This window comes from Furipterus horrens, unplaced genomic scaffold (assembly GCF_987537825.1).
Source record: "Furipterus horrens unplaced genomic scaffold, mFurHor1.1.pri manual_scaffold_9, whole genome shotgun sequence".
NCBI classification, from domain to species: Eukaryota; Metazoa; Chordata; class Mammalia; order Chiroptera; family Furipteridae; genus Furipterus; species Furipterus horrens.
This window is the reverse complement of record NW_028327179.1, coordinates 64,675,488-64,697,562: the sequence shown is the minus strand read 5'-3', so window position 1 is coordinate 64,697,562 and position 22,075 is coordinate 64,675,488.

The window sequence follows — 22,075 nt, the reverse complement described above, 5'->3', positions numbered from 1 at the left end:
TTAAGGACTGCAGCGAGGGTGTCTTCATTCACACCAGATCCGATGGCAAGCTCTACAACCTGGCCCGTCTACGAGCCAAGACCAAAGTCAAAGAGGTGCTCATCTGTGAGATGCTCTTCGCCGACGATGCAGCCTTGACATCACACTCCGAAGAGGGACTCCAGCAGCTAGTCACTTGCCTTTCCCACGCATGCAAGGAGTTCGGACTAGCCATCAGCCTGACAAAGACGAACGTTATGGCTCAAGGCACGGGGACTCCCCCATGCATCACCATCGACAGATACACCCTGGAGGTTGTCAACGACTTCACTTACCTCGGGTCCACCATCTCGAGCTCTCTGTCAGTTGACTTGGAGGTCAACCGGAGAATCGCCAGGGCAGCCACAGTTATGGCCAAACTGAACCGGTGAGTGTGGAACAATTCCAGCCTCACTGAGACAACCAGACTGCGCATCTACCAAGCCTGCGTACTCAGCACTCTCCTCTATGGCAGCGAGACGTGGACCACCTACGCAAGGCACGAAAGAAAACTCAACAGCTTCCACATGAGGTGCCTGCGACGCGTCCTGCATGTCGCCTGGCAGGATAAGGTTCCCAACACCGAGGTGATGAAGCGAGCCAACATGAGCAGTTTGCATGCAGTTCTTAGTGAGTGACGCCTCAGGTGGCTCAGCCATGTCAAAAGAATGGATGCAGGCCGTATTCCCAAAGACCTCCTCTACGGCGAGCTAGCAGAAGGCCAGAGGATGACAGGGCGCCCAAAACTGCGGTTCAAAGACATCTGCAAAAAGGATATGACACAATGCTCCATCAATCTCAACACAAGGGAAGTTCAAGCAGACGACCGCCTAGCCTGGAGGCTCGCGGTCAGGCAAGGTACGTCACGTGCAGAGGCTGCGCGCAATGAGGAGGCGGTCCAGAAAAGATCGAGGCGGAAGCAGCGTCAACAGCAGCAACAACAGCCATCTGCCTTCACCTGTAACAAGTGCGGCAGGGATTGTCACTCCCGAGTCGGACTGCACAGCCATTCTCGGCGGTGCAGATAGACTCTCAAGAAGCTACGCCATCGTCTCTCGAGACGGACGGCTGCCGATGACGATGATGACCCTGTTTTAATAGCTATAATTTTGTAAAATAGCTTGAAATCAGAAAGTGTGATGCCTACAGTTTTTTTTTTCCTATTCTCTAGATTTATTTTGCTATTTGGGGTCATTTTTAGTTTTATATAAATGCCAGAATAATTTCCTTTTCTATTTCTGTGACATATACCTTTGGAATTCTGATAGGGATTGCACTAAATTTGTAGATTGCTTTGGAAAGTATGGTACATTTTAACAATATCAGTTCTTCCAACCCAAGAACATGAAATATCTTTCCAATATTTGTGTCTTCTTGATTGATTTCATCATCCTGGGTAAATAGGTCAGAACAGGTGTGGTTCTCAGAAAATTCTTATTTAAAGATAAAATCTCCATCTCTATAATTGTACCCCCTACCAATTGGAGTAGTACAGCTATATAATTCTATCCCTTGCTAACAGAACTAATAAAACATAAATATGTTTTGTCTTTCTGTGGAGAGCTTTTAATGTCTTAACACTTTAATTCCTTTTTTTAATATCAATCATTTAAACTTTTTAGGGGATTTTTTCAAATTTTCTGTAGCTTTTTAAATTTTTATTTTGTTTTTGTTTTGAGAAATTTTACAGTATGTACAAATTGGTACATTCTTATTTAATGATTTATTTCATATTACTAAAGTAAATTATGCTAATTACAGGATACAAAATACAGAAAAATACAAAGCAAATAAAGTCACCCAAACTGCCACTGCCAAAAAATAACCAGTATGAAACAAATTGTCTATACATCTGTATTTATCTTAACTAACATCACATAGTTTTATAATCTGCATTTTGAATTTGGCCATGTAAAATATGTCTTTTCTTATGACAATAAAAATCTTCATGACTTTTAGAGTCTGCAGAGTATTCTGCCACATGAATAAACCATATTAACATTAACCATTCTTTTTCTATTGAATATCAAATTTGTTTTCCTTTTTTTCTCTACAAATGTTGGTATGAACACTTTACGAAAAGTTTTTAAATATTTATGTAAAAAACGATTTACAAAAAAATTGAAATTTTTAATGTCCTTTGATTCATATTTTGTGTGTATGACAAAACTGCCATATTGCTGAGTTTATAATTTTGCTTTCTAATTACTGTGTAACAACATTCCACTTGAGGTCAAATTCTCCGTGTTTAACTTTGACTGCCCTTATTTTTCTAAATTTATTTAGTTTTTAAATTGTAGTATAACACACATAACAAAATTTACCATATGAATCATTCTAAATTATGTAGTCGGTCTGTTTTCTTGATGCTCCTGGGTCTCCCCTGAGAACAGTCGGAGGTGGAGATACAGACTGTGCCCACCAGCAGAGCGAGGAGTTGGCTGGGGGACATCTGGCTCTGGAAGGCTGGGAGAAGTGAGTTTGTGTGTGTGTGTGTGTGTGTGTGTGTGTGTGTGTGTGGTTTTTATCTTTTCTCTTTATTTTATTGTGTTTTTAATTTATTGATTGTTTTTTGCAGATCGGGAGGAAAGGCTAGGGGCGGGGAGAGACCCTTGAGGAGCATGCATGCAGGAGCCCACTTCCAGGGACACTCTTGGCCCCCCCACCCACCGCCAGCCAGCGTGGCGCAACGCCCCTGGCCCACCGACACATGGGTGCAGGGGACCACTACTAGTCTGCACACCAGAGCAGAGGAATGCCCCCAGACTGTGCGCCAGCACAGGGGAATGCTTCCTCTCTCATGATGACTCCTCTTCCTCTTCCTGCCTTCACACACTCACCCACCACCCTGGCCCATCTGAGGACTTGCAAAAAAAAAGCGCACTTCCCACACACAACCTGGGCTGTAGCTGAAAGAAGGCTGAAAAAACTAGAGGAGTTTTGAAAAACTTAGGATGCTGTTCTGGAGAAAAAACAGGAGGAGCAGCAGACCAGGTAGCAAGGCACACTCAACATCAGTGCTATGGGAGAAATCTCATTAGCAGACTACTCCCCTCCAAGAGGAATCAGCCAGAGGCAGCTCAACAACTGTCAGAAGTGGGCAGAGTGATTCTCAGTCAGCTAATTTAAAGGAAGAACCCACCAAAGAGCAACACAACAAACAAAACCAAAATATTACTAGAAAGTCCAAATAAAAGGCATCCCAAGATCATCAAGTTAAGGAGATCAAGGAGTCTGCATCACTGAGTAGCACAGATTCCTACCACAAAATGTCATACCACAAAGGCAAAAAATAAAAGCTGATCAATCTAAGAAACAGGAACAAACAAGACCAGCACCCAAAATGGGGAGGAAGAATAAAACTCCACCAAACAGAAACAACACCCTACCAGAAGGAAAGGAGGTATTACCAGAAAAAGCGGTAGATGAAATAGAGGCAAGCAAACTATCAGAGATGAAATTCAAAACAATAGTAATGAGGAAGCTCAATGAACTTAACAAACTCAAAGAAAACTACAAAGAACTCCAGGAAAACTACAGAGAACTCAAGGGAAGCTACAAGAAAATTACTGAGAACTACACCAGCATAAAAAAGGAAATAGAAACTATCAATAAAAACCAGGGAGAGGGGCTTCCGGCCAAGATGAAGGCAAAGACTGACACGATCTGTCTACCTCTACAACTAAGAAGGATTACAATTACTGCAAAACTAAAAATAAGAAGTTCCTGAAAATAAAGCTACATGGAAGTCCAACATATGAAGTCATAAACAAGTGGTGCTTGTCCAGATGGGTAGAAAGTGCGAAATCGTGGCTGAGAAAGATGGAATTGTGCTGGAGGCGGCAGCCACAGCAGCGAACACTGGGACCCGGTAAGCAGACACCTGTATTTGGGGGTGGAGAGAAGCACCCAGGCTGCAGACCAGATCCGTCAGCTCGCGATTCCAATGCCTGGGAAGGAAGATCCCATTGGGAGGCGGACCTGTTCCTCAGCGGAGAGTAACAGCAGGAATTCATCTTGGACCCCCTCCCCCACACAAAGCGCCACAGTATGGTGAGAAAGGTCGCCAGGTTGTGATGAGCACATGGGGCTCCGCCCAATATAGCATAGTAGGTGTGACAACGCCTCGTCCAAGAAGGAAAGATAAACAAAATGGTCAGAATGGCAGAATTAATGATTGAAATATCAATCACACAGCTAACCAAAAACAAAAACAAATAAAAGACTTGAGTGATGAACAAATAGTGAATCTTTTCGAGGCTCAGTTCAGAGCTATAGTCATAAGGCAGCTTACAGACCTTACAGAGGGGCTGAATCAAGACAAGGAAGGAATGAAGGCTAGGCCTGCTGAAATGAACAAAAATACATAAAGACAAGCGGTGAGGAAAGGAAAGCCATGGATCAAATTAACAAATCGGAACATAGGGAGGGAACAAACAGTCAACCAGTGCAGAAGGAGGAAACAAGAAGTGAGAAATATGATGAGAGGATATAAGCGATCGAACATTCAAATTATCGGATTGTGGGAGGGTGAAGAAGAAGGACTAGAAATTGAAAAATTATGTGAAAAAATAATGAAGCAGAACTTCCTGAACTTGGGGAAGGAAATGAATTTACAGGTCCAGGAAGCACAGAGAGTTTAGGATAGGCTGGACTCAGGGAGGACCACACCAAGACACATTATCATCAAAATGTCAAAAGTTAAAGATAAAGAGAGAATCTTAAAAGCAGCAAGAGAGAAGAGAAGAATCATGTACAAAGGGGTCCCAATTAGGCTATCAGCAGATTTCTCAAAGGAGACTTTACAGGCAAGAAGGGACTGGCAAGAAATATTCAAAGGAATGAAAATTAAAAACCTACAACCACAATTACTCTATCCAGCAAAGCTGTCATTCAGGACAGAAGAGCAGAGAAAGTGTTTCCGGGACAAAGTAAAACTGAAGGAGTTTGTTAGATACAAACCACTGTTATACGAGATGTTAAAGGGACTGGTTTAAAAGGAGGATCAGAACTATTATTAAAATGAAAACTGTATCACAACAACCAGCAACATAAGCTAGAGAACCGAAACAAAGACCAACTAAATAAGCAAAGAGTAGGAAAATAATTATAGATACGGGGAACATATTGGGGGAAGGTCAGCGGGGAGGGGGAAGGGGGAAAAGGGAGGGAGATGATGCAGGAATTAAGAAGCATAGTAGGAGGGAGTGGAGTAGACAGGAAGATGTAGAGAGGAACTATATGCACAAACAATGGGCATGGACTAAGGTGGGGAGACAACTGGAGGGAGGGGGGAGCAGGGGAGCAAGAAATTGGGACAATAGTAACAACATAATAATAAAAAAATTTTTTTAAATAAAAGTAAAAAAGAAAAATGAAAAAAGGAAGAAATGAGAATACAATTTTTGAACTGAAAAATATAGTAGAATCTATCAAAAGCAGGCAAAACAAAGCAGAGAATCGGAACAGTGAGTAAGAGAACAATATATGAAAATAAAAAACAGACTAGGCAATAAAATAAAAAAAGACTGAAAAAAATGAAGAGTGTTTAAGAAAACTGCAGGACAATGTGAAATGAAACAATATCTGCATCACAGGGATAAAAGAAGGAGAAGAAGAGGAGCATGAGATAGAAAAGCTGAATGAAAAAGTAATGACAGAAAATTTTTCTAACTTGATAAGAGAAAAAGTCATGCAAATCCAGGAACCACAGAGGGTCCCAATGAAGATGGACCCAAAAAGGCCAACTCCAAGGCATATCATAATTAAAATAACAGCATTCAAAGACAAAGAGAGAGTCCTAAAGGCAGTAAGAGAAAGATAGCAAATAACATATAAAGGAGCTCTGATAAGGCTTTCAACTGATTTCTTGACAGAAACACTACAAGCCAGAAGGAAATGGAAAAAAAATATTTCAAACAATGAAAAACAAAGGACTACAACCAAAACTATTCTACCCAGAGAGGCTCCCTTTCAAAATGGAAGGTGAAATAAGGAGTTTCCCAGAAAAAGAAAGACGAGAAGAATACATCTCCAACAAACCAGCACTGCAGGACATGTCATAGGGAATGCTTTAAGAAAAAGAAGAAAAAGAGAGAGGGGGAGGAACAAGGGTACAAAGAGAAATGAATAAATACCTGTCAATAATAACCGTAAATATAAATTGATTAAATGCTCCAATCAAAAGACAGAGAGTAGCAGAATGGATATGAAAACATGACCCACATATATGCTGTCTATAAGAGACACACCTCAAAGCAAAAGATTTACACAAACTGAAAGTGAAGTGATGGAAAATAATGTTCCAGGCAAATGGACATGAAAAAAAAAAAACTAGGCTAGAAATACTTATATAAGACAAAACACATTTCAAAGCAAAGGCCATAAAAAGAGACAAAGAAGGACATTTCATAATACTTAAGGGAACAACTGATCAAGAAGACATGACTCTGGTAAACATATATGCACCCAACATAGGAGCACCCAATTATATAAGGAAAATATTGGAAGACTATAAGAAAGATATCAACAGCAACACACTCATGGTAGGGACCTTTAACACCCCATTGTCAAAAATGGACATATCTTCAAAGCAAAGAAACACCAAAGATATTGAGGCATTGAACAACGCTCTACATCAAATGGACTTAGTTGATATATAGAGAACTTTTCACCCAAAGAAGCAAAATATACATTCTTCTCAAGTGCACATGGAACATTTTCAAATATAGACCATATGGTGGGATACAAAATATGTCTCAACAAATTCAAGAAAATTGAAATTATACCTAGCATCTTCTCAGACAACAATGCCTTGAAACTGGAAATCAACCTGAAGGAAAAAAATAAAAGACATTAAAACTCATGGAGAATGAATAACATAATGTTAAATAATGAATGGGTTAACAATGACATCAAGGAAGAAATTAAGAAGTTTCTGGAAACTAATGATAATGAGCACATAAGAGCCCAAAACCTATGGGACACAGCAAAAGCAGTCCTGAGAGGAAAGACAAAGCAACAGAAGCATACCTAAAAATGATAGAAGAATCTCAAATAAAAAATATAACCCTACAGCTACAAGAGCTAGAACAACAACAACAAACAAAGCCCAGTGTGAGTAAAAGGAAACAAATCATCAAGATCAGAGGAGAATTTAATGACATAGAAACTAAACAAACAATTCAAAAGAACAACAAAACTAGGACCTGATTTTCTGAAAGATAAACAAAATTGACAAGCCTATGACCAGACTCATCAAGAAAAAAGAGAGAGGACCCAAATAAACAAAATCAGAAACAAAAAAGGAGTAATCACAAACGATGTCAGAGAAATACAAGGGACTGTAAGAAATTACTACAAACAACTGTATGGCAATAAACTTGACAACCTAGATAAAATGGACAAATTTCTAGAAACATCTAATCTTCTAAAACTGAATCAAAAAGAAGCAGAAAGCCTGAACAGACCAATAACAAATTGAAGCAGTAATCAAAAACTTCCAGCATGCAAAATCCCTGAACCAGATGGCTTCACAGTTGAATTTTACAAAACATTTAGGGAAGAACTATCACCTACCCTTCTCTAACTATTCTAAAAAGCACAATAATAGGGAAGACTCCCAAACTCTTTCTATGAAGCCAGTATTACCCTAATTCCAAAAACAGGTCAAGACACAACAAAGAAAGAAAATTACAGGCCAATATCACTAAAGAACATAGATGCTAAAATCCTCAACAAAATATTGGCAAACTGGATCCAGCAACACATTAAAAAGATTGTACACCACGATCAAGAGGGTTTTCTCCCAGAATGCAAAGATGGTTTAATATTTGCAAATCAATAAATGAAATACACCACATAAAAACAAAATGAAAACAAAAATCACAAGATTATATCAACAGATGCAGAAAAAGCATTTAATAAAGTACAACACCCATTTATGGTGAAAACACTCAGCAAAATGGGAATAGAGGGAGCATACCTCAACATAATAAAGACTATATATGAGAAAACTGAGGCCAATGTCATATCAATGGACAAAAACTGAAAGCATTACCTAGAGATCAGGAACAAGACAAGGCTGTCCACTCTCTCCACTTCTATTCAACATAGTATTGGAAGTTCTAACCACAGCAATCAGACAAGAAAAAGAAATAAAAGACATCCAAGTTGGAAAAGAAGTAAAACTGTCATTATTCACAGATGACATGATAGTGTACATACAAAACCCTATAGACTCCACTAAAAAACTGCTCGACCTAATAAGTGAACTTGGCAAAATAGCAGGGTACAGAATAAATATACAGAAATCTAAGGCATTTCTGTACACTAACAATAAACTATCAGAGACAAAAACTAGAAAAAAATCTATTTACTGTAGCAACAAGAAAAATAAAGTACATAGGAAGAAACTTAACCAAAGAGATAAAAGACCTGTACTCCAAAAATTACATAACACTGAATAATGGAATTAAGGAAGATACAAATAAATGGAAGCATATACCATGTTCATGGGTGGGCAGAATCAACATCATTAAAATGTCCATACTACCCAAAGCAATGAATAAATTCAACGCAATCCCTATTAAAATACCAATGACATATTTCACAGACCTAGAACAAATAATTCAAAAATTAACATGGAACCAGAAAAGACCCCAAATACCCATAGCAATCATGAGGAAGAAGAACCCAGTAGGAGGAATCACAATACGTGACATCAAACTATACAACAAAGCCACTGTAATCAAGAGATTCTAGTACTGGCATAAGAACAGACATAGAAATCAATGGAAGAGAATAGAGAGCCCAGAAATAAGCCTAGTCCATACGGTCAATTAATATTCAGCAAGGGGGGAAAGATCATAAAATGGAGTGAGCAGAGCCTCTTCAATGAAGGGTACTGGGAGAACTGGACAGGGACATGCAAAAAATGAAACTAGACCACCAACTTACACCACACAGCATAATAAACTCAAGGTGGATCAAAGACTTAAATGTAAGCCATGACACCATAAATATCCTAGAGGAAAACATAAGAATAAAAACTTCAGATATCCCACGTAACAATATTTTCACTGGTACATCTCCTAAGTCAAGGAAAATGAAGGAAAGAATAAAAAATGGAACATCAAACTAAAGAGTTTCTGCTCAGCAAGAGAAAACATCAGCAAGACGAAAAGGGAAAACATATTTACCAATGATACCTCAGACAAGGGATTGATCTCCAAAATATATAAAGAACTTAGATGTCTCAACACCAAGAAGACAGAGAGCCCAGTTCAAAAAATGGGCAAGTGACCTGAACAAACACGTCTCCAAGGAGTATACAGAGAGGATCCATAAACACATGAAAGAATGCTCAGCATCACTAGCCATCAGAGAGATGCAAATAAAAACCACCATGAGATACCACTTTATACTTGTCAGAATGGCCATCATCAACAAATCAACTAAAAACAAGTGCTGGTGAGGATGTGAAGAAACGAGAACCCCACTGCACTGTTGGTGGGAATGCAGATTGGTGCAGTCACTATGGAAAATATTATGGATTTCCTCAAAAAATTAAAAACGGAATAGCGTTTTGAACCAGCAATTCCACTGCTAGGATTATACAAAAAGAATCTTGAAACCCCAATTCAAAGAAACCTATGCACCTCTATGTTCATAGCAGCGCTGTTTACAATAGCTAAGTGCTAGAAATAGCCTAAGGCCCATCTGTAGATGAGTGGATCAAAAAACGGTGGTACATTTACACAATGGAATACTATGTAGCAGAGAGAAAGAATGAACTCTTGCCATTTGCGACAACATGGATGGAACAAGAGAGAATTATGCCTAGCGAAATAAGCCAGGCAATGAAAGAAAAATAACATATGATATCACCTGATATAAGAGACTAATGAACAACACAAACAAATGAACAAAATTGTACAAGGTACAGAATAACAGTTATTGGGGGGGAGAGGGGATGGGAGAGAAGAGAGGTAAGTAGGGGAAGGGTTTAGTAAGGGAACTAGTATAAATAACCTATGTACATGGACAACTGGGTGGGAACTGACTGTGGGAGAAGGGGCGAGCTCGGTTGGGGGGGAGCAATGGGGGAAAATGGGACAACTATAATAGAAAAACAATAAAAGTAAAATTAAAAAAAGAATAATTTCATATCAATAATTCATTGATTCTGGTATAATTCTGATTTAAATGGTTGTATCCATTAGTGTAGAATTAATCCCAGGACAAAAATAGTGAGGGAAACAAAAAAAAGTGTGCAGGCAAATAGTGTTAACTAATTTCACAGTGTTGTAGGTAAGATCTCTAGAAAATTTTCTGCTTGCAAAACAATATTTATTTTTACTATACAATAGCTCCCATATCCCCTTTTTTTCCTAGACCCTAGCAATCACCATTCTAGCTCCTTTCTATGAATTTGACTACACTAGATACATCATTTGTTACTTTGTGGTTGGCTTATCACACTCATCATAATGTCAAGGTTATTCCATGTTGTAGCTTGTGACAAGATTTCCTTCTTCCTTAAGACAATATTTCATTACAAATATGTGTCCTTATAAAATTTTTCTTTATCCATTCACCTGTCAATGAATATTTGAGTTTCTCCCATCTCTTAGCTTTGTAAATAATATGTTATAAATATGGGTGTGTAAATGTCTTTTCCATATCCTTTCAGTTCTTTTCAATATATACCCAGAAGTGGGATTGCAAGATCATATGGTAATTCTATTTGCAACTTTTCAGAAACCTCTGTATTATTTTCCATAGTGGCTACACTATTTTGTATTCCCACTGATATTGCACAGAGCTCCAACTTTTCACTTCTTCATCAACATTTGTTATTTTTCTGTTTTTAAATATATATATAATTACTATCCTAATAGAAGATTGAGGATATATTGTGGTTTTAATTTGCATTTCTCTGATCATTAGTGATACTGAGCATTTTCCATATGCTTGCAGGCCATTTATACATTTCTTTGGAGAAACGTCTATACAGGTGCTCTGCACACTGTGTACTCATGTTATTTTCTTTCCTGTTGTTGAGTGGTAAGAGTTCTTTATATATTCTGAATATTAATCCCTTATCAGCTATATAATTTACAAATATATTCTCCCATTCTGTAAGTTGCCTTTTCACTCTGTTGACTGTCTCCTCTTGTTTACAGATATTTTTTTAGTGCACTGCAAAATCCCACTTATCTATTTTTGCTTTTGTTGCCTGTGCTCTGGTGTCACAGCCAAAACATCATTTTCTTGCCACTGTCCAGAAATGTTTTACCTTCAGGTAGAATGGCACTTAGGCTGTTTCTAGCACTTGGATATTGTAAGTAATGCTTCTATGAGCATTGGGGTTCATAGGTTTGAGGTGTTGATTGTGATCAAGGACGCAGAGATAATTCCAGCAAGCAGAATGAAGAAAACAATCGGGAGGTCGCAGCATGCTCTGGCAGTCAGCAGAGAGCAAGAAGCCTCACCGTCCTTTTATTAGGATTTCAAAAGTTACTAAAAATAGAACGGGGGGGTGAGCTCTACAGCCAGCAGTGAAAGAATTTTTACAATGTATCATTAACGTGTAAAATACAGCCAGGGTAACTTATGGTTTAGATAGCACCTATCAAGGATACAAAGCAGACCCACTAATCCTCAAGGCCGGCTCCAATTTAAGACTTTATCTACAAGGAGGCAGATGGAGTATTAACAGACCTCTTTGTTCTCAGGATTCCATGACCCAGTGGCCTGAACAGCCTAAAGCCGCAGGCTTATCTCTTGAGCCACAAGACAACTGTACGGAGGGGCATGGGCACATGCCCCTACCCAGAGATCTGAGTTCCTGCAACATAGGTTGTTTTGAATTGGTATTCCAGGATTATTAGGGTATAATCCCAGCAGTGGTATCACTGGATCAAAAGGCCGTTACATTTTTAGTTATTTGAGGAAATTCCATACTGTTTTCCACAGCACTAGGGTTCCCTTTTCTATGGTTCCTCACCCGTACCTGTTGCTTGTTGATTTGTTAATAATGGCCATTCTGACCAGTGTGAGGAGGTATTTCATTATGGTTTTAATTTGCATCTCTATGATGCCTAGTGAGGCTGAGCATCCTCTCATATATCTATGGGCCTTCTGTATGTTCTCCTTGGAGAAGTATCTGTTCAGGTACTTTGCCCCTTTTTAACTGGATTGTTTATCTTCCTGGTGTTGTATCATATGAGCTCTTTACATGTTTTGAACATTAAACCCTTGTCAGAGGTATCATTGACAAATATGTTTCCTCATGCAATTGGTTCCCATTTCATTTTGCTGATACTTTATTATTTTTTTAATTTTATTTTTTGGTTATTCAATTACAGTTGTCCCATTTTTCCCCCATTGCTCCCCCCTCCCAGCCCATCACTTCTCCCACAATTATATCCCTCCCCGTTGTCCATGACCATGAGTCATTCATATACGTTCCTTGACTAGACCCTTCCCTTACTTATCCCCCTTCTCTCCCTCCCCCCTCCCCCCCTACTGACTACTATTCTAGTCTTTGCCTATTTAGTTTGTTTGTGTTGCTCTTTAGTTTCCTGTATTGGGTGATATCATATGGTATTTTGCTTTCTTTGCCTGGCTTATTTCACTAAGCATAATTCTCTCTAGTTCCATCCATGTTGTCGGAAATGGCAGGAGTTCCTTCTTTCTTTCTGCTACATAGTATTCCATTGTGTAGATGTACCACCGTTTTTTGATCCACTCATCCACAGATGGGCACCTAGGCTGTTGCTGTTTCTAGCACTTAGCTATTGTAAACAGGGCTGCTATGAACATAGGGGTGCATAAGTTCTCTTGAATTAGGGTTTCAGGGTTTTTCGGCTATAATCCTAGCAGTGGAATCACTGGTTCAAATGGCAGTTCCATTTTTAGTTTTTTGAGGTAATTCCATACTGTTTTCCATAGTGGCTGCACCAGTCTGCATTCCCACCAACAGTGCAGTAGGGTTCCTGTTTCTCCACATCCTCGCCAGCATTTGTTGTTTGTTGATTTGTTGATGATGGCCATTCTGACAGGTGTAAGGTGGTATCTCATTGTGGTTTTTACTTGCATCCCTCTGATGGCCAATGATGTTGAGCATTTTTTCATGTGTCTATGGACGTTTTATATGTCCTCTTCGGAGAAGTGTTTGTTCAGGTCCTTTGCCCATTTTTTAATTGGGTTGTTTGTTTTCTTGATGTTGAGTCGTATAAGCTCTTTATATATTTTGGAGATCAGTCCCCTGTCTGTGATATCATTGGCAAATATGTTTTCCCATATGGTTGGTTTCCTTTTCATCTTCCTGATGTTTTCTTTTGCTGAGCAGAAACTTTTTAGTTTGATGTAGTCTCATTTGTTTATTTTTTCCTTTATATCTCTTTCCTTGGGGGATGTATCGGTGAAGATATTGTTACGTGTGATATCTGAAATTTTCCTGCCTATGTTTTCCTCTATGACTTTTATGGTATCACGGCTTACATTTAAGTCTTTAATCCATCTTGAGTTTATTCTCGTGTGTGGTGTAAGTTGGTGGTCTAGTTTCATTTTTTTGCACGTCCCTGTCCAGTTCTCCCAGCACCATTTGTTAAAGAGGCTCTTCTCACTCCATTTTATGTTCCTTCCTCCTTTATCAAAGATTAGTTGACCATAGAGGCCTGGGTTTATTTCTGGGCTTTCAATTCTGTTCCACTGATCTATATGTCTGTTCTTATGCCAGTACCAGACTGTTTTGATCACAGTGGCTTTGTAGTATTGTTTGATGTCTGGTATCGTGATTCTTCCTGCTTTGTTCTGTTTCAAGATTGCTTTTGTTATTCGGGGTCTTTTTTGGTTCCATATGAATTTTTGGAGGATTTGTTCTAGGTCAGTGAAATATGTCATTGGTATTTTAATAGGGATTGCATTGAATTTGTAAATTACTTTGCGTAGTATGGCCATTTTGATGATGTTGATTCTTCCCATCCAAGAACATGGTATTTGCCTCCATTTATTTGTATCTTCCTTAATTTCTTTCTTCAATGTTGCATAATTTTCAGTGTACAGGTCTTTTGTCTCTTTGGTTAAGTTTATTCCTAGGTACTTTATTTTTCTTGTTGCTATAGTAAATGGTATTTTCTTTTTTGTCTCTGTCTCTGATATTTTATTGTTGATGTACAGAAATGCTTTAGATTTCTGTATATTTATTTTGTACCCTGCTATTTTTCCAAATTCACTTATTATATCGAGTAGTCTTTTAGTGGAGTTTATAGGGTTTTCTAGGTATACTATCATGTCGTCTGCAAATAGTGATAGTTTTACTTCTTCTTTCCCAATTTGGATGCCTTTTATTTCTTTGTCTTGTCCGATTGCTGTGGCTAGTACTTCCAACACTATGTTGAATAGAAGTGGGGAGAGTGGACAGCCTTGTCTAGTTCCTGATTTCAGGGGGAATGCTTTCAGTTTTTGTCCATTGAGCATGATGTTGGCTTCAGGCTTCTCATATATAGCCTTAATGATGTTAAGGTATGCTCCCTCTATTTCCATTTTGCTGAGTGTTTTCAACATAAATGGGTGTTGTACTTTATCAAATGCTTTTTCTGCATCTATAGATATGATCATGTGATTTTTGTCTTTTCTTTTGTTTAGGTGATGTATTATATTTATTGATATGCAAATATTAAACCATCCTTGCATCCCTGGGATGAATCCCACTTGATCGTGGTGTATGATCTTTTTGATGTATTGTTGGATCCTGTTTGCCAAAATTTTATTGAGGATTTTAGCATCTATGTTCATCAGTGATATTGGCCTGTAGTTTTCTTTCTTTGCTGTGTCTTGACCTGGTTTTGGGATTAGGGTAATACTGGCTTCATAGAAAGAGTTTGGGATTTTTCTCTCTTCTTGGATTTTTTGAAATAGTTTGAGGAGGGTAGGGGTTAGTTCTTCCGTAAATGTTTTGTAAAATTCGCCTGTGAAGCCATCCGGTCCAGTGCTTTTGTGTGGAGCGAGATTTTGGATTACTGTTTCAATTTCCTTCTTTGTTATTGGTCTGTTGAGACTTTCTACTTCTTCTTGATTCAGTTTTGGAAGGTTATATGTTTCTAGAAATCTGTCCACTTCTACTAGGTTGTCAAATTTCTTGCCATATAGTTGTTTGTAGTAATTTCTTATAATTGTTTGTATTTCTGAGGTATTAGTCGTGATTTCTCCTCTTTCATTTCTGATTTTGTTTATCTGGGTCTTCTCTCTTTTTTTCTTAATGAGCCTGGCTAGAGGCTTGTCGATTTTGTTTATGTTTTCAAAGAACCAGCTCCTAGTTTTGTTGATTTTTTTTGACTGTTCATTTAGTTTCTATGTTGTTTAATTCTGCTTTGATCTTGATGATTTCCTTTCTTCTTTTTGCCCTAGGCTTTGTTTGTTGTTGCTGTTCTAGTTCTTGTAGCTTTATGGTTAGGTTTTTTATTTGAGATTCTTCTAGCCTTTTCAGATATGCCTGTATTGCTATGAACTTCCCTCGTAGGACTGCTTTTGCTGTGTCCCATAGGTTTTGGGCTGTTGTGTGTTCATTGTCATTAGTTTCCAGAAATTTCTTGATTTCCTCTTTGATGTCATTGTTAACCCATTCATTATTTAAGAGTGTATGATTCATTCTCCATGAGTTTGGGTGTCTTTGATTTTTTTCCCTGAGGTTGATTTTTAGTTTCAAGGCATTGTGGTCTGAAAAGATGCTTGATATAATTTCAATTTTCTTGAATTTGTTGAGGCTTGTTTTGTGTCCTATTATGTGGTCTATCTTTGAAAATGTCCCGTGTGCCTTTGAAAAGAATGTATATTTTGCTTCTTTGGGGTGAAAAGTTCTATATATGTCAGTTAAGTCCATGTGGTTTAGTGTGTTGTTCAATGCCTGTATATCCTTGGTGTTTCTTTGCTTGGATGATCTGTCTATTGTTGATAATGGAGTGTTGAAGTCCCCTACTATGAGTGTGTTGTTGTTAATATCCTTCTTGTGGTCTTCTAGTATTTGCTTTATGTATTTGGGTGCTCCTATGTTGGGTGCATATATGTTTATCAGTGTTATATCTTCTTGATGAATCCTTCCTTTAAGTATTATGAAATGTCCTTCTTTGTCTCTTTTTATTGCCCTTGCTTTGAAATCCGTTTTGTCTGATATGAGGAATGCTACCCCAGCTTTTTTTTCAGGTCCATTTGCTTGAAATATTTTTTTATATCCCTTTACTTTCAGTCTATGTAAATCTTTTGTTTTGAGGTGTGTTTCTTGTAGACAGCAAATATGTGGTCCTGTTTTCTTATCTATTTTGTTACCCTGTTATGGCTACATAAGTGAGATTGAACACTGGAGCAGTGGATTAAAGCAAGCAAAGTTTTATTAAGCTGGCTGTCGGGCAGAGACCCTGTCTCAGTAGTGCACCGACGGGGGACTGGGGTTTCGGGCAAGGGTTTATATAGGATTTGGCTTTCTTTCTTTAGTGAGATGCAGCTCATTGGGGAGGGGGGTGGCAGGACAGGGCTGCAGGAGTGTCAAACAGAAATAAGGTTCTCAAGGCCAGAGGTTCCGCAGGACTAAAAGTTCACAGGGCCATAAAGTTGTCTCCGGCAGCATAACTTCAACCAGGGAGTGATTCTCTGCGAAGCAATTTATCTTCAAAGGGCTGGATATTCTGTAAAATATAACTTTTCACAACAGTTACAAACAAGACACAAGCAAATGGAAGGTGATAGAGGCTGTGGTGCTTTTAGCTTGTAAATCACCAATTGCTACTCCTCCCTACATTCCTCTCTCTCCAAGGCTTTTTAGCAAGTCCCTGCTACATCTTACAAAGAACATCTGAATCCCCTATATATTTACATATTTAGCAAATCTCTGCAACTTTCTACAGGGAATAGCTGATGCCTCTACATTCCCCCCTCTAGTCCCTACTAAACCTAAAAGGGATGTCTAGGGACCATAACTAGGGTTATTAAACGTTGGTTTCTGGGAGGGGCTCAGTAGCAAGGATAAGGAGTTGGGTATCTGCAATGCTTGCTTTTAGACGCTGAGTAATATGCCAAAATATACAAGGGAGGACAGTTACTGCTAGCAAGAGAAGCAGTAAGGGCCCTGTGAGGCTGCTCACTAAAGTGGTCAGCCATGGATTCCAATTAAACATATTTTGGTACCACAAAGAGTCTCTTTTGCGGTCCTGTTCCCGCTGCTCTCTGCAGTCCTTTATGATCTGCAGAGTGTTTCGGATGACACCAGTTCGATTTGCATAGAAGCAGCAGTCTTCTCCCAGGGCAGCACAGAGTCCTCCTTGCTTCATGAGGAGGAGGTCTAGGCCTCCTGTTTTGCAGGACTACTTCAGCAAGGGACTCTATTTGAGTGGTTATTTCTCCAATTGTTTCATGCAAGGCTAGCAGGTCCTGGCCGACAGCTGAAGATAAAGCTGCGAGCCCAGTGTGGCTGGTGACAAGTCCAGCCACTCCGGTAGCAAGTGATCCTGCTAGGGCAGCTCCAGCTAGTATGGGAAGAACGACTGCCCTTTTTACAAGCGACCTTTCAGAGGGAAGGAAGAGCCTGCTACTTTCCACCCCTCCATAGACAGTCACTCGGGGAACAATTTAGGCGAGTACACACGGCCCCGAGGTCAGATCATTGTAGGAGAGGCATGATAAAATACCTGTAGGGCAAATAAATCTGGAGCCATTTGGGGCTTGGAAGTAGCGGCCTGAGAGCTAGATGGTTTTAGCACAGGCAGATGCATCAAAGACAATCTGAAAAGCCCCTGAGGTCTGAGAGCTAGGGGTGTTAATGCAAGTCCCATTTCCAAGGACCTCCTCTATTAAGATAAGAGGATCAGTGTCTATTTTTTCACATCGGCTGGTGCTGGTCAGGTTGAGTCTTACACTGATAGCAGAGTAGAAGGGAGGCCTTGCCTGGTAACAAAGCCAGCAGTCTGCAGCAATTTTGGGCTGGCTTTGGTTTAAGGCCTGGTGAGTGCCCCTTACAAGTTCAAAGAAGCTGAGTGGTTTCTCAGGAACATTTGGGGGTGACAAGTGTGACTTATTTGAGGTACTGTTATTAAGAGTTGGGCCCCGCTTCCAGAGAGCTGGCGCTTGATCAGTCTGGCGGGGCTCGTGCTGGGCTGGTTGTAACCCCAAGAGCTGTGGAATTATAAACTGAGGTGGGGGGGATCTTGCCTGGATTGTGAAAAGGAACCCAGGATTCCAGGCTAGGTCTCGCCAAAGTCGCACACCCCAAGCATGTCCAGCTCCAGTCCAAGTATCATCGGCTGGATTTGTGAGAGTTACTGTAATATAAGGATCCCAGGGCATGACAGGATGGGGTGTGTAGCGCAGGGCCACTTGAATGAATCTTTGGTTATGTTTCCAAAATCCTTTCCTGTGATTCCATAGCCCTACGTCCTCACAGCCCCAGTAAGGACAAAAGAATGCCTTTTCATCGCGGCAGTTTTGGCTTGGATTTTTGTCTGAGCAAAAGTAATAACCCTGGTCTAGGTCAAGCCGGTAGTGGGGCCAAAGGTTATGAGCGATGAAAGAAAAGGTTACCTTTTGGCTTGTGGTGTTCCAGTCCTGTTCTGCTAATATGCGGCCTGATCTTGTCTCGAGGAGGCAGAATTTCAAAGGCGGCGGGGCTGCAGCAGCAGGGAGAACAAGAGTGATGATGAACCAGCCCCAGGCAGCCAGGACACTAGGGCGGACTTTTATTTTCATGAGGATGTTTGCTGCAGCCTTATTCTGTTCTTTCCTGAGGCGCTTGGGCTGCCAGGGGGGTCTGGCTGTTCTAAAAAGCTGGATGGAGGGCCGGCATCCTGGGGATGTCCTTTGATCGTCTCCTGAGGTGGGCTGCAAGAGGGGCTGGGCTTCACTCTGGTGTGGTGGATTCATGCTACAAGGCCGGTGATATTGACTGCAGTGAGAATAACAGTATGAGGACCTTCCTGCAAAAGCGCCTGGAGGCTTTTGTTCCAGACCCTAATTAAACTTGATTCCCCCTCCCAGTTTATAGGATGCAAGGGAGTAACTATAAGTATTTGGTGGCGCTCTAGGACTCTTTTAAACAGCTGCAAGGGTCCTCTGGAACGTTTGCAGTTGCTTAACTAGGGATAATTTCTCTTTACTTGCAAGACCCCCAACTTGGGGTGTGAGTCAGTTCCAGTTCAGTTCCCCTCGGCAAGGATGTCGCCAGTGTTTATTGAAACCATAAGGGAGTCCATGAGACTGGCATAAGTAAACAAAGGGCAAGGCTTGCCCAGAGGGCTAAATGAGAAGTCCCTAGGTCAGGTTTACTAAATATTGTGGGGATTCATCACAGGCAGGAGACCTAATAGAGGAGACAGTAAATCAGCTCAAACGCTGTACACCAGCCAATATAGAAGAAACTGTTAGCCACCATTTCCCAAGCGCCCTAGTCAGCCGGGGCTACAGTACCAAGTCACATGGCAAATAAAGTAACGATTAAATTAAAAATAGTTAAGAATAAAGCAGGACACTGTCCAATTATTTTCTTTTCTTGAGTCTCTCTGACCGCTGGGGAGGGGCTAAATTTGACTGTCCTGCCGGTGCCAGTCCGGACCCACTGGGCTTTTCTTCAAGAGCTGGTGGGACGTAGGACTTGACTCGAGAATGATGAACCCAAGCAGCAATGCCAGCAACCTTTATAGCCATTGGGGTAGTGAGAACAACAGTATGGGGACCTTCCCATAGTGGCCCTAGGGGTTGTCTTTTCCAGACCTTAATGAGGACCTGGTCCCCAGGTCTGACAGGATGCATAGGGGTCACTATGGGAATGGGACGCCTCTCTAAGACCTGCTGCTGGATGGAAGCAAGGGTCTTCTGAAGAGCCTGTAATTGCTGAATTATGTATGGTCACCCCTAACCTGCAAATCTCCTATTCGAGGTGTTAAAGGGGGTGGCCTTCCAAACAATATTTCAAAAGGAGTCAGTCCATCAGTGTACGGAGTGTACCTGGACCAGAAAAGGGCTAAAGGGAGATCTGGCCACGGGGAATTAGTTTCCTGGTGGAGCTTTCGTAGAGTCTGCTTTAATGACTGATTCATACGCTCTACCTGACCGGCACTCTGAGGCCGGTAGGCAGTGTGAAGGTTCCACTTGATTCCTAGAGCCTTAGCTACTGCTTGAACTGTCTCCGCTATAAATGCTGGACCATTATCTGACCCTATGCTAATAGGTAATCCATATCTAGGAATAATCAAGTTTAATAGGGCCTTGGCTACTTCCCTGGCCTTCTCGGTTCGGGTGGGGACTGCCTCTGCCCACCCAGAATAAGTACAAATTAAAACTATTAAGTACTTATAGCCTCTGGGGGCTGGCCCTACTTCTGTAAAATCTACCTCAATGTCTTCAAAGGAAGTTGTCCCCTGCGGGCGCACCGCAAGTGGTGGGACCCTGCCAGTCTTTGGGTTATGTTTAGTACAAGTCAGGCATCGTTTTGCAACTGATGCACAAACAGTCCAAAGATTGGGTATATAATACTCCTTTTCTAAAGATGCGACAAGTGCTCCTTTTCCAAAGTGTGTGGTCTGGTGCAGGGTGGTGGCTAGCTGCAGGCCAATGCTGTTTGGAACAAAGATTCTTCCATCCGGCAGAATTAACCAGTCGTTTTCCTTTGTGGCATTTTCAGTCTTAGCCCAAGCTTCTTCAGCTGGGGAGTTATGTGGGGGCTCTGTTGGTTGTATTAACACAGGAAGAATATTTCCCCCCTCTGAGGCAGAGGCTTTACCTCGCAATGCAGCTTCTTTAGCAGCCTGATCCGCTAGCCGGTTCCCGGTTTCAATTTCCCTGGTGCCCCTCTGGTGGCCCCTGCAATGAACAATGACTACCTGGGCTGGCTTCCATACTGCTTGTAGTAAAGTTAGAATTTCCTGAGTATTTTTGATTGCTTTTCCCTCGGCTGTAAGTAATCCTCTCTCTCGATAAATTGCCCCATGCACATGAACAGTGGCAAATGCATACCAAGAGTCAGTATATATAGTGGCCCATTTGCCAGTGGCTTCCTCTAGTGCCCAAGTGAGAGCGACAAGTTCTGCTCTCTGGGCCGACCAGCCCTGCGGAAGGGGCTCAGCGTGGATTACTTTCTCAAGGGTGACTACAGCTGCTCCTGCATAATGTGTGCCCCCACGAACAAAACTACTTCCATCTGTGAAGAGTACACTGTCTGAATGTGGGAGTGGAGAGGCCTGTAGTCCAGGCCGGGATGAACATTCTTGGTCAATGGTTTCTTCCCAATCGTGCTCTGGCTCCCCCTCCTCAGCGGGTAGGAGTGAAGCTGGGTTTAAAGCCTGGATGGCCTGCAGGCGGATCCGGGGGTCCTCAAGGAGAGTGGCCTGGTAGTGGGTGAGGCGGCTACCAGTGAGTCATTTTCCTCCCGTGCCCCTTAGGAGGGTCTCAACTGAGTGGGGCATGTTAACAGAAAGGTCCTGTCCTAGAGTGAGCTTGTCAGCCTCCTTGACTAGGAGGGCCGTAGCAGCAACAGCTCTGAGACAGGCAGGCCACCCTCTGGATACTGGGTCCAGTCTTTTTGAAAGATATGCTACTGGCCTTCGCCAAGGCCCAAGGGCTTGAGTCAGGACTCCCCTGGCTACTCCTTTTTTCTCATGGACAAAAAGACTGAAAGGCTTGGTGACATCTGGCAGGGCCAAAGCCGGAGCCTGGGTGAGTTCCTCTTTCAGCTTTTGAAACGCTCTTTCCTGATCCTCTCCCCAGTCTAGCGGGGCACTGGGGTCTCGAGTGGCCTCATGGAGGGGCCATGCAATTGCAGCAAAATTGGGAATCCAGAGGCGGCAAAATCCTGCCGTCCCTAGAAACTCACGGAGGTCCTTCTTAGATTTTGGGGTGGGAAGTTGGGTGATTAACCCCTTCCGCTCGGCTGACAATTTCCGGGTCCCTTCTGACAAAATAAACCCTAGAAATTTTACCTTCTGGGTACAAATTTGTGCCTTCCTGCGAGAGACTCGATAGCCTTTTTCCTCCAGCAGGGTGAGGAGGGCAGATGTGCCTATAAGACAAT